General features: G+C 42.2%; 1 long non-coding RNA gene across 2 annotated transcripts; it reads left to right on the top strand.

The window, feature by feature from the left end:
* The first annotated feature begins 245 nt into the window (after positions 1-245).
* LOC111771329 (uncharacterized) lies at positions 246-5,490 on the top strand. Of its 2 annotated transcripts, none has more exons than XR_011434289.1 (4): positions 246-504; positions 739-986; positions 4,171-4,506; positions 4,893-5,490. It is a non-coding gene; the product is annotated as an uncharacterized lncRNA (long non-coding RNA). The 2 variants fall into 2 exon arrangements; XR_011434290.1 differs by having other exon boundaries at positions 4,175-4,506; positions 4,893-5,344.
* Positions 5,491-13,103: the final 7,613 nt, after the last annotated feature.

Genomic DNA, 13,103 nt, shown 5'->3' with positions numbered 1-13,103 from the left:
GCTCACAGGCTCCTGTAGCCTAGAAGAAAGAGTGGGTTGGGAGTAATCCTGGAATGTTGATCTTCAAGGTCAAATGCCCCTCTACAAGGTCAGGGGTTGGTCTACCAAAGTTCCAGGTCACACATGGCAAAAGCCCTAAACCCAGGGAAGTGGCTTCAATCTGGGCTCTCCACAGTCAGGAAGAGGGCCTTCATTCATGTGGCAAACATCTTCTGGGCACTCAGATGTGTCAGGCGCTGAGTCACAATGGAGAATAGTCCCCGCCCTCAAGGAGCCCTGAGAAACAAGCCTCCTTTGACCGACTGTTGGTGAGCAACCACTGAAGCAGGATTCTTTACAGCACCTCTGGCACAATCCTCACAGACTGGAGACCAGCCTCCACGTGGGACCTGCCGACACGCTTCGTTATGCTCTGCACAGCAAAGCACATACGCAGTAAAGTGCGCAAGTCTTGAGGAAACATCTTGATGGCTTTATAAACCCATCAACACAGTGTTTTAAAAGGTGAGTCATCACAATGTCAACCCTGAATATAGAGAGGAGGAAAGGTGAGTTTGGGAGGCAGAATGATAGCCCCGTAAAGATGTCCACATCCTGATCCAGAACCTGTGAATAAATATATAAACCTTATGCGGCGAAAGGGACTTTGTAGATGTGATTAAGTTGAGGACCTTGAGATGGGGATTGATCTGGATTATCTAGTCGGGCCTGATCTAATCACGTGGTCTTTAAAATCAGAGCATCTTTCTCAGCTGAGGTCATAGTCACAGGGAGAGGTGACTACAGAAGAACCGTTAGAGAGATGCCACAGTGTTGGCTATAAAGATGGAGGGAGGGCTGCGAGCCCCGGAAGTCTAGCAGCCTCTAGGAGCTGGAGAAGGCGAGGAAGCAGATTCTGCCCCAGAGACTCCACAATGGCCCCAGCCCTGCTGAGACCCTGACTTCAGCCCAGTCGGACTTTCGTCAAACTGCTGACCTACTGTCAGGTAATACATTTTTATCGTTTTAAACCGCTAAGTTTGTGGTCATTTGTTACAGTAGCAATAGGAATCTAATACAGTGGGAGATGGTGCCACATTTTTATGAAGCTAAAAAGATTGGATACTGGGGCCAGCCCCGTGGCGCAGCGATTAAGTGTGCACGTTCCGCTTCGGTGGCCCAGGGTTTCCCGGTTCGGATCCTGGGTGCAGACATGGCACTGCTTGGCACGCCATGCTGTGGTAGGCGTCCCACATATAAAGTAGAGGAAGATAGGCACGGATGTTAGCTCAGGGCCAGTCTTCCTCAGCAAAAAGAGGAGGATTGGCAGCAGATGTTAGCTCAGGGCTAATCTTCCTCAAAAAAAAAAAAGGAAAAAAGAAAAAAAGAAATATAAATAATAATAAAGAAATATAAAAAATAATAACAAACAAACAAACAAAAAGAAAAGACCTCTTTACCACTCCCCAACTTTCTTACCTAACAGAGGCCTTCCAAGTCCACAAACGTAAACTTGGTATTTATTAAACATCTAACTCACCTGTAAGATAATTATCAGACAAATATGATAGAAGGTTGCATTATCATCATCGTCATCTTTCTTGGTATTTTTATTAAGCCATTTTATTTTGCATTTTAAGAGAAATGATTACTAACAAAACATTTTTATTGAATTTTGTCCGTGGTTGAGCTTTGAGATGTTTTTAAATGGGCCAAAATTTTGACTTTCAGATTTTAGAAATGTGAGGGCTTTATAGATGCAACATCTAATTACTGAGGGGGAACAAAATTTAAAAACTGTGTAAAATCGAAAGGACCAGCCTAGGGCTGGCCCAGTGGCGCAGCGGTTAAGTGCGCATGTTCTGCTTCTCGGCGGGCCCGGGGTTCGCTGGTTAGGATCCCGGTGTGGACATGGCACTGCTTGGCACGCCATGCTGTGGTAGGCGTCCCACATATAAAGTAGAGGAAGATGGGCACGGATGTTAGCTGAGGGCCAGTCTTCCTCAGCAAAAAGAGGAGGAGTGGCAGTAGTTAGCTCAGGACTAATCATCCTCAAAAAAAAAAACAAAAAAAAGGACCCGGCTGTGAGCCAGATAATGGCTCATTTGTGCTCCTCTCACCTGTCTGCTTTCATCTGGCGTGTTAGAGCTGGCAACAGCTCACAGGTAATAAACAGCTTCCTGACTTAACTCCATTCACATGTTAACGAATATTTATGAAGCACCTATTACGTGGTAGCATTCAGAAGAAGCCAGTCACATATGAGGAGGAAAGTGGATAAACATCAAACTTGCTAAGAGACCAGATCTTAATTATTCCCACCACAAAAAAGGAATGATCATTCTGTGATGGGCCAGAAGGACCAGCTAACGCTACAATGGCAATCATACGGCAGTTTATTAATGTATCAACTCAACACGATGCGCATCTTAAACTTACACAATGTTATGTGTCAAATATATTTCAATTCAAAAATACAGAAAAAAAAAGAAAGTGGTACATTTGTTCATAAGATGGATCGAGAACTGGAACTGAAGAATCAGAGAGGACAGCTCTTCCAAATCCACTGACAGGAGAAAGAGAATAGAAAAATCTTATTAGGACATTGGAGTCAAAGAGTTTATGTCAATTGAAACAGACAACCCTAGGGCAGAATAAGGAAACCGAGTTAAGACAATGAATTCGGAGCCAAATCTGTTTAAAAGAGGAGCTCTGTGGAGAGCCCACTGTGTAACAGCTGAGAAACAAAAGGTGGATGACAACAGAGAAGGAAAAGAGGGCGGATCCACGTTCCCGCCTCCCTGGGTAAACCCCACTCTCAATGCCCGATTTAGAGAGGAGGAGGGAAATGCTGTTTTCCTGGGCCCCCAGTTTTGTATTATTTGAAACCTTTCTTTTTCAAACAATCTAATCTAATGGATTAGGTCACTGATTCAAGAGGCAAATTCATTGACGTTCGTGGTTAGTTAATGGACTCATGTGCGCTAATATTTGTTGGCGGTTACCTAACTTTTCCACCGCTCGGTAAGCCTTTCTTCATCATGAGCGGTATGGATTTAAGTCTTGTTGTTTTTAAAAAGGCAGATTTGTTTTTTAGTTCAGTTTTTGCAAGAGGTATTATAGTCGTATCATTTGGCAATTTTCCTAAGAGAAGAGAATCTTGAAGAATTTCAAAGCCAACTGTGTTTTTCAGTAAGCTCACATACCAAGGAAGCTGGGAAAGAAGCTTGGAAAAAATGAGATGCAAAGTGAGGGTTGGCACAGAATTTGAATGATGATTAGCAGGGCGGACACCTCATTCCAAAGCATCCAGTTGCACATAGCATTTGCTCAGCAATTTACCAAGAGGACAAAGGTGGCCTCCTCTGCTGTTTGTTGGTGAAAGTTTGCTAGACTTATCTTTGAACGGTGACTGGTAAGTCTGTCTGGCATTATTATTACTATTATCATTACTATTACTTTTATGACAATAGTAACAAGCATGATTTTTTTGACCTCCGATTATGTGTTGTGCAGAATGTAGACTAAGATGCATAGAAGAGACATTTCAGTAAATTCATTTTTCAAGATTTTGACTCATAAAATACAAAATAATATTGGTCAAGCAAAAGCCCATTGGTCAAGATATAGAAAGATAACCTGTGGCAATTACTTCAGAAGTCTAAAAGGGAATCTGATTGTCTTCTGTAAGAGACAGGTTGCCAAAAAGCGACAATGAGGGGCCGGCCCAGTGGCGCAGTGGTTAAGTTCACATATTCCGCTTCTCGGCGGCCTGGGGTTTGCCAGTTCGGATCCTGGGTGTGGACATGGCACTGCTTGGCAAAAGCCATGCTGTGGTAGGCGTCCCACATATAAAGTGGAAGAAGATGGGCATGGATGTTAGCTCAGGGCCAGTCTTCCTTAGCGAAAAAGAGGAGGATTGGCGGTAGTTAGCTCAGGGCTAATCTTCATCAAAAAAAAAAAAAAGTAAACAATGAGTATGTTCTCACTTCCCAGAAAGTCCCGCATGCAACCTCTCTGGCAGGATATTGAAGGGAAGTAAAAGATGAGAGGGATGAGAAGAAACTTAGAACCTGAGCAAACCACCAAACCGTCCCAAGTACAGGCAGTTGGGACATGAAAATTCCACTGCTAGTTGATCATTTTTAAGAGTAATTGTCTTTCCTTTTTTTTCTTATCTTTTTTTCAAAGTCAGTTATTAACTTTTCTCATGAAAAAAGTCCCTGGAATGTAAAAATTTATTCCGAGCAACAGCACACACCAAACCTCCCTCACCGCTGCCCGCTGTCCATCTCAGATTCTGATCATGCAGAGACGAAAGGCTGAGGGCTCTCCCGGAGCTCACCTTCCATCTGCGAAAGCCACTGCCGGGACAATTCTTTCCCCAGAGAGAAGGCATCCTCTTGGGCACAGAAGCGAGATAGTCTAACAGTGTCCCAGAGCTCTCCGTACCTCAGTTTCCCGATCTGCGCATGCCATACATGGTGGTCCTACTGCTGGTTTGAAAAGTATGCTGCAAATATGAAGGTGAGCTCCAAACAAAAATTTGAGCAGAGTTTGAACAGTCCAACCTACAGCTGCCTCCTTTATGAATTAATTTCTCTATTGAATCGTTTTAAATCCAAAGGGCTCTGCAGATTACCCTTGGGTTAATCCTTTCCCGAAGCAAGAAACTCCAGGATGAAATTAGGTGAAACCCAATCCTTAAATACTTGCCTGAGTGTCTAAAATCGTTATAAGAAGTTCTTTCCTGAGAGTCTTTAAGAAAAGAAATTCAGTTTCCTGAAATAGTTCAGGCTTCACGCAAAGCTGTTACTCAGGAGGGTTAAATTAAACAACCTCTAAAAGTTTTTTCCAACCATGGATTTTTTTGTTTTTAATTCTTTTATGCTTTCCCCCCTCTCTCATTTCAGAGACAATCAGCAAGGCTCCTTGGATAAGGTTATTATATTCAAGTCTTGCCAAAAAATGTAAGAAAAGAAACTCCTGTTTGATGGGATCCAGAGGAACAATTATGCTTTCTAAAAATAAGATGAGCCGAAGCTAAGGAAATGAAAACGTTTCTAAAGAAGAAGGTCAGGACTTCTTTTGTGGCCTCCTTTCATCGCTGGGTTATTCACTGTAATAGTAGCCTGCCATTTCAAACTATGACTCAGGGGCCTGGTCATGGGTTACAGAGCATTTCATCTGTGGTCACCCCACCTGCCCACGAAGAAATTGATGGTTAGCGACTACAGAGCAGGTTACTCACTGAATATTATTCTCCACCGTAACCTCCTGACCCTTGCCTCATCGAAAAGATTGGTGCTATTCTGCTTTTACCTACAGAGAAAGAGCAAGGAGGAGATAAAATAGGACCTTGATATTCAGGGTTGTGGCTCATTTCTGAAGGTCGGACATGAAAAGCTGTTTCGAATTTTGCCCCATTCGTTCTTAAAACTGCAGCCCAGGAATTTATAAGCATAGCTGCCCTTTATCTCTCCCAAGAATGAAATTGCTTTCTCCAATAGAGTTTAAAGGGATGAATTAATTCGTGTTTTTGGCAGGAGTACTCTATAATTGCAAAGAACTCTGAGTATCACCATATAGTTTTTTCCTTAGATGGTCCATTAGGAGGAACTATGGCATTCCCAAAGCTATTCTTTAATTAGGTCAGCAGCATCTGCCAAGAATCCACTCTCCTCTCAGACCAGGTTTAATCACAGTGACAAGTGACTTTCAAGTTTATACCCACACACTCTTAGATTTCGGATTTGCCCTAGAAGAAGGTTCTGATCATAGCGTTCTGAGCGCTGGCCTCTGGGCCTGACTTCCCTGTCTGCCTGGATTTGGGATTTTTGGCCTGCCCTTACCTTGTGACTTGCCCCCCTGGATTGCTGACCCATTCTTGACCTCTGACAACAGCACGCTCCTTAACATCTGTTCTACTTGCATAGAGCCTTGCCTTCCGCCCGATTCTTAATTCTGATTATTAGGCTTCTGGACCAGGCCAATCCTCACAGCCTAGGGAGGACGGAGATGTCCTTAGACTAAAATGGCCAAGACCAGAGCTCATGAATGACAAGGACAAATAACCCAAGGACTCAGTGATCATACAAATGTCCAAATGGGGGGCACATGAATTGCTGTAAGGCCTTAGATTTCACATATTATATATATGAGGTTCATATATTACAGTTAGTTACAGGACACTAATGAGAGACAGACTTTTCAAACCTAGGTCACAGAACACTGAGCATAGCCCTCAAAATGCACCCTGGATCATACAGCAAAAGATACGCAGTCACCGAATTGCTGCTGGGCCAATGTGTCAATCACGCCCCGAGGACAGCAGGCTGGGTGGCCACTTAAGACCTGAACATCAAGAAGCTAGAAGAGGTGTGGAAATTCTGAGAAGGTCTTTATCATTTAGAAACAGAAAGGCATAGTGTGTCAAACTACTTCCATTCCATGGGAAACTGTTATTCTAAATGCTCAAATATGTCGGGGTATTTAAAATGACAAGAGTAGTTTGGACAACAGCAGCGGCTGTGGAAGACCAGAAGGAATGAGGAGGGGAGCGAGGAGCTTGGTCACGGAACCTACTCAGGCACTGATTGGGCAGCTCTCAGTTCCTTTGTAAAAGGTGAGGAAGGTAATTCTAAATCACATTTATAGCCCTTCCAGTTCTGAATGATTCTTTGACCTTGAGATAGAATCAGAAGGCTGGAAAGGATCTTAGAAGGTACTTAAGTCAACCTCTAAACTTTCAGCGACATAGAGCACAGCCTCTCCCTGGCCAGCCCAGGCCCTTTCCAAACAGTTCTTACCAGGGGAAAGTCTTCTTTATCTTGAACTCACACCCTCCAACCTGTATTTTCCAACAAGAAGAAAGAGAGTAGCACCTCCCCTCCCCTACTGTGAGCGTTCTACCTCTGTTAATGCAGCTCACATATGAATTAGCATTTGAAGGACAGTCATATCACATCATTGAATTACGTTGATCTTATAATCTTTTTCACATGTGGGCATTAAGCAACACCTCTAATAGTCTGTGTTGTTTAATTGGGATTTTTATTCCAAGTATAGAACCTTAAAATTTACCCCTGTTGGATTTTGTCTTGTTATTGTTGAAAGATCCTGTAAGAAAAGCCCAAGGCAAAAAGGGATCAGTAATGGACCTTAAGAAAAAGGGAATAAGAAATAGGCCTAGGGGCCGGTCCCATGGCCAAGTGGTTAAGTTCATGCGCTCCGCTTTGGCAGCCCAGGGTTTCTCTGGTTCGGATCCTGGGCGCAGATGTGGCATGGCTCATCAGGCCATGCTGAGGCATCGTTCCACATAGCACAACCAGAGGCACTCACAACTAGAACATTCAACTGTACTGGGGGGCTTTGGGGAGAAGAAGGAAAAAAAAAAGATTGGCAAGAGATGTTAACTCAGGTACCAAACTTTAAAAAAAAAAAAAAGAATCAGGAATGGGCATATCTGGAAGACAGCAGAAAATGGAGCATCGCTTTCAAAATTCTGAGGGAAAATGATTCTCAGCCCCAAATTCTATCTCATATATCAATTAAGTGTAAAGGTAAAATGAAGCTTTTTTAGATATAAACAGTCTCAAAGATTTCCCTCTTACGTATAGTTTCTCAGAAAGCTACTGAAGGATGTACACCATCAAAACAAGGAGTCATCAAAGAGAGAGGAAGATACAAGAAACAGAGAAGTCCCAACTTGAGAGAAAAGCAAAGGATTTCCCTAGAATGACAGTGAAGAGATATCCTGGGAAGACAGCTGTGAAGCAGGCAAGAGAGCAGCCAAGTCAGATTGGAGCAAGTTGGAAAGCCAAGGGAAAGACTTCTTCAACAAGACGAGCATGATAGAATACAGGATGAGGTTGACAGTGTGGAGAGGAGATTTAGACAATTGTGGAGAGTTTCTGGTTGATTGATTATAAGTATAGAGGAACCAAGGAACAACAGCAATTTTTTTAAAAAGACACTTATTGACCTCAGGGAAAATAAAAAGTTGTGCAAGAAAGGGTAAATCATCATAATACGCTACCCGGTTCATCTGTGACTACTATCCGCACAGTTATAATAATGAAAATATGGAATCGCATTCTACCCAGGATGGGATGGGGGGACAGGAAGTGTGCATAAATATGGTAGTGGTGTGGTGGAGGGCAGTGATGAAAGAGAATTCAATCCTTTTCTTCCATGGTAGGAAGTCAACAAATAATGTCTAAAATGGAAATACGAAGAAGTAACAATATGAGCATGTTATTTAGAGACAGGAAGATAAATACCAAAAGAATAGTATTAAAGATTTGAAAGTTGTTGCCTCCGAGGAAAGAAATAGGATGCAGGGGAAAGCCATATTCTTTGTAACAAGCCTTGTAGAATTATTTGACTTTACATGCACAAAAGTTGTAATAAAAATAAAAACTAATCTGAAACAAGAATGAATAAAAGAAGTAAGTAAGCCATCTAGCCTCGCTAAGAAAATCCTTTGATGATGAGTGAAGAGGGAACAGAACCCATCCAAGACTTCAAAACCAAGTGGGAAAGGGATCAGAAGTGACGTGAAGGAATGAAGACCGCAGTTTGGACAAGTAATTGGATTTGTGGGAAAGAGGAAACGCAGGTCAACCACCACGGGCTGTCAGTTTCACCTTCAGGATGTTTCTTTACTCACTTCTATCCAGCTCCCTTCTAGCTATCCCAATCAAGGCAATCAGCATCACTCTCCTGGGGGACCACAAGCCTCCAGCTTTAGTCCCTTCCATTCCACTCTCCACGCAGCAGCCAGACAGCCCTTTCTAAAATAGAATTCTGATCATATCACTCTCCTGACAAAATGCATTAATGGCCTTTCATTGTTTATAGCATAAGACCAAGTAATTTGACAGGGACTATATATTTTTGAACGGCCTCTCTGGCTTCATTTCTCCACACCACTAAACTGTATGAAAATGGTCTCTTATCTCCACTTACCTTGCTCTCACTCCACTGAGCCTTCACACTCTTGCCCCTTTCCACCTGCCTAATTCCTACCCATCCTTCAGGACGTGGCTCTGCAAAACATTCCCTGATCCCCTCCAGCACCCCATTACAGCATTTAGCACGCTTATTCCAGTTTCTAGAACTCTCCCACTAGCCAGCAAACTCTACTAAAGCTGAGACAATATCTGTCTTAATTCCTCTATTATTCATGACTCAACTGATTACAAATGCTAGCCCTCCAGTGCAAACCAGCTCACACAAATGGGAATTGATTGGCTCACATGGGTCCAGGCATGGAGTATGTCTCAGCCACAGCTGGAGTCCTCAGCTCTCTTCCTGTATCTTATCAAGGTCTCTCTGAGTGTTGGTCTTATTCTGTCCCACTACAGATGGGCTTTCTCCACTTGGCAAGGACACTGGTTCCCATCCTTTCAACTTTGAGATTCAAAATAAGGAGGCAGTCTTTCCTACTAGCTCCAGAGAATAGTCGGAGGAAAGACTCTGATTCTCCTTGCTTGAGGCAAATGCCAACACCTGAATAAAGGAGCAGAGTCCTCTGGCCAGGCCCGAGTTTTTGTGGCCAAAGGAATTGAGCACTCTGATTGGCCAGGTCTGGATCTGTTACCAGAAGACGGAAGGGACAAGAATGTTCTCAGAACCATACCTGCCACACTCACCTTATGTACTCAGTGCCCAGTAGACACACAGTAGATGTTCAATGAATATTTGTTAAATAGATACACTTATGTTCTGGGTGCATGATGCTGTATCTGTTCTGTTTTCTGGGGATAATTTAGTAAAAGCATGTGATTTCTATAGCTAATTAGTTGGAAGAAAATGATGATAATAGTAGCAAACACTTACCTAACTCTTTTTATGCACCAGGCACTGTTCTAAGAGCTTTATGTATATTAACTTACTTAATCTTCAAAAAAAAAAACCCTATATGCTGTAGATAGTATTATTAATGTTGCTGAAATTGGGATGATATCTAAATCAACCAGTCTGGGGGAATCAGCAACAACAATAGATACTCCTTGGTAATTCAGAGGTTGTAGAGGTTGGCAGAGCAGACAACTGTTGACGCCAAGATTAAGTCCTACAAAGAACTAGACTGTCTTTGTCCAGAAGAGGCTGCAGGCCTCTTGAGTGACCAGCCTCTCCTGGAGAAGGGGCCAATAACTGCTAAGACCATGGCTGTGTCATACCAGGAGCTTGCCTCCTAGGAACTATGTCCCTGTCACACACACAGGGCTTCCTTGAAGAACTATATTCTTATTGCACCCCTTTCTTCCCTGTCTTGACAAACATTTTGCTCTAGATTACAGAAGAGCTGCAAACAAGCCCCTCTCCATCCTTCTAACCAAGGTCACAGAAAAGGGAGACACAGGCAGACAAACAGAGAGAGATTGAAATGGATAGTGAATGGGAATGAAACAATTACATTCAATTTTTCATTATGATTAATAGATACCACTTAAAACTATTCATTCATTCAACAAATATTTATTCAGTTTCCACCATGTGCAGGCACTGTAATAGGCAGTGGTGAAATAACAATGCCAAGGCAGTCCCTACGCTCAGTAAGCCCAACCTGTGGGCAGTCTGTCTACTTCATTGTGTACTTCTTCAGAATACGGCCCTTACAAACGGGGACAAGGAGATGGGTGCAGGATAGGATGTCAAAACAGCCAGAGTATTCTTCTGGGCAACACGCCTCCACTGAACTTTGCTCCAGGCAGCTCACACTGTGTATCCTGTAGCCTTTTGACCTTTTCCATGGAGCAGCTTGATCCCTAATCAAATGGCCAGTGATAACATAGATCAGAAAATTGAAACTCAACAAGTTAGGATCGAGGACAAAAGAACCCGACCTCAAGAGACACTAGTTCCAAGAATATTTAGGGGATTCTTGATCATGTTAAGGGGTAGTGAAATGGTTCCTGAAAAGAAGGAGAAAAAATAAAGAAAAAGTAAGAGCCTAAAACCAATAGTCAGTGGGGAAACTAACGATTTCAGTAATAAGCCTAGAAACAAATCTTTTATTGGTTTTAATGCCACAGCCCTTGGCTTACCCCAAATAAAATGATGACGTGTTCCTGTGGATTCCTTGGAGAGTTCATCCTTGTACCATAATTAGGTTTTTAAAATTCGTTTGCTTGTGTGTTGTTTAGAACTCCTTATTCCAAAAGAGATTTAAGGTCGCATGCTGCTATAATATTTTCAGAGAGAAATTGAACAATCTGTGAGGTTTTCTTTACTTCTTATAAAAAGGGATTTCTACTGACTGGAGAAAAAAATTTTCCGAGTGAGAAAGGCGTACAATATGCTGGTGTGCTAAAATAACATTAAGAAATTCTCTGTGTCAAAAGAATGACATCCAAAGTATGCCTTTTAGATCCAACATTTTGCAGAGGAAAGAGTGCTATGCACTACGTAAATACTTAGAGGAAGTTAGATTATTTTTTTAAGATACAGAGATAAAGGTGATACTGTCAGAGATACCGTTGTGGTGTAATGACGGGGCAAGCTTTGTGACAGAAACCCTTTATTGCAAGTGTTTAAAATGTGGTTATAAAAGAATGCACTAATAGTGAATGCCTGACCAGCAATCAACTCTAGTTAATTTTTCACTAGGAAAGAAAAGGTAATTCTTTTTCTAGCCTGTTAAATATATTGATGGCTTTTCAGCAGAACTTTATTATTGTGAATCTCTTTCACTTGAAAAGTTTATTTCTGACATTTGTCACCTCAGCTCTTTAGGGAGATCATTATACTAATGGATTCTTAAGCTTGTTTTATAGGAAATGAAAGCCTAGGAGGATTAAGCCATCTTTCCTTGGTCATTGCTATGGGGACAGGCTGGGAACCATGTCCTTGGATGTTAGTAGCCCTTTGCTGCCATCTCCAATTTTGACCTTCGATGACATTTCAGAAGGCCTAGGAAGTGTCTAAATGTAAACGGGAAGAAAAATAACTTCAGTTTTCGCATTCCCAAGCCTATAGCAGGTCTTCCTGGATCCCAGAAATCTCCATTTCAATTTTCAACATTTCAGTTTCGTTCAAAGATAATGTTGCAGACATTTCTTCTAACCACGAGTATGAGTAAGGTTTAATGAATAATGAGCAATCCCCCACCAACTTGTACAGGTGGAAATGGACCTGAAGGTCATTCATCCATTCCATGAATATTTATAGAGCAGCAACTGAATGTCGGCATAACAAAGTCCCAGCTCTTAAGGATCCCTCAGGCCAGGGGAGAAATAAGATAATCACATATGCAAAATGAAATAATAGTATAGGGCCATGCATCATTAAACCATAAATGAATGGAGCAAGCATTAAGTAGCTATGGTTGACCTTAAACAAATAGACAACCAGTTATTTCTCCAGCAAAAATGCCTTTATTCAGAATCAACAAAAAACTGTAATTTGGCTTCTGTAACCATGGCGAGCCACAGGCAAATTCTGAGCAACAGGAGGAGGAGAAACTCTTTTATAGAGGGGAAAAGGAAGTTGGGAGAGCTATTGTAAACTGAGAGTCCACTGGAGGAGACTGGCAGTTTGAAGTTTAGTGGCTTTTCGTTGGTTGACTTGAGACAGTCTCTCATTGGCTGAGCTGTTGCTGGGCAAGAAGAGGAAGTCTTTCTTCTTCCTGTTGGACTCTGCAGTCATTGTACGAGCATAAGAGCTCCCCCTTCTGGCTCTTGACTTTACATGATGTTTCTGTTTATTAATTTCCACATTTTCCCCTTTTGATCGAGATCTTTCTATGAAAGCATCTTTGGTCAGGAGTCAGGTTTTTCCAGTTTCATCTGTCTTTTGTCTTTCAATGCCAGGAAGGACCTTTTCTGGGTGTCATGACCCACGTCAGAGGAAAAGTGCACAAACTAGAAACCTATTGAGGCCATATTCGAGTAATAATGAGGGGTAGAAGAGAGATCTCTCAGGCATTTTTGTTTTCTAAACTCCCTATGTTATCAGCATCATAGGCATTGGAGATCATCTGAAGCATTATATCATCATCAAAGGTTTGGTAGACAAATTTCCAACAGGCCCAGTCTGGACATCTTGGGAAAGCTGTTTCATCAGACGTCATTTGCTCCAATTCCCAGGAAATCTTTACTTTTAAGTCACCAGATGAT

Source organism: Equus caballus, chromosome 30 (genome assembly GCF_041296265.1).
Source record: "Equus caballus isolate H_3958 breed thoroughbred chromosome 30, TB-T2T, whole genome shotgun sequence".
In the NCBI taxonomy this organism is placed as follows: Eukaryota; Metazoa; Chordata; class Mammalia; order Perissodactyla; family Equidae; genus Equus; species Equus caballus.
Note: the sequence above shows the minus strand (reverse complement) of the source record. Positions and strands in the feature narration are given on the sequence as shown.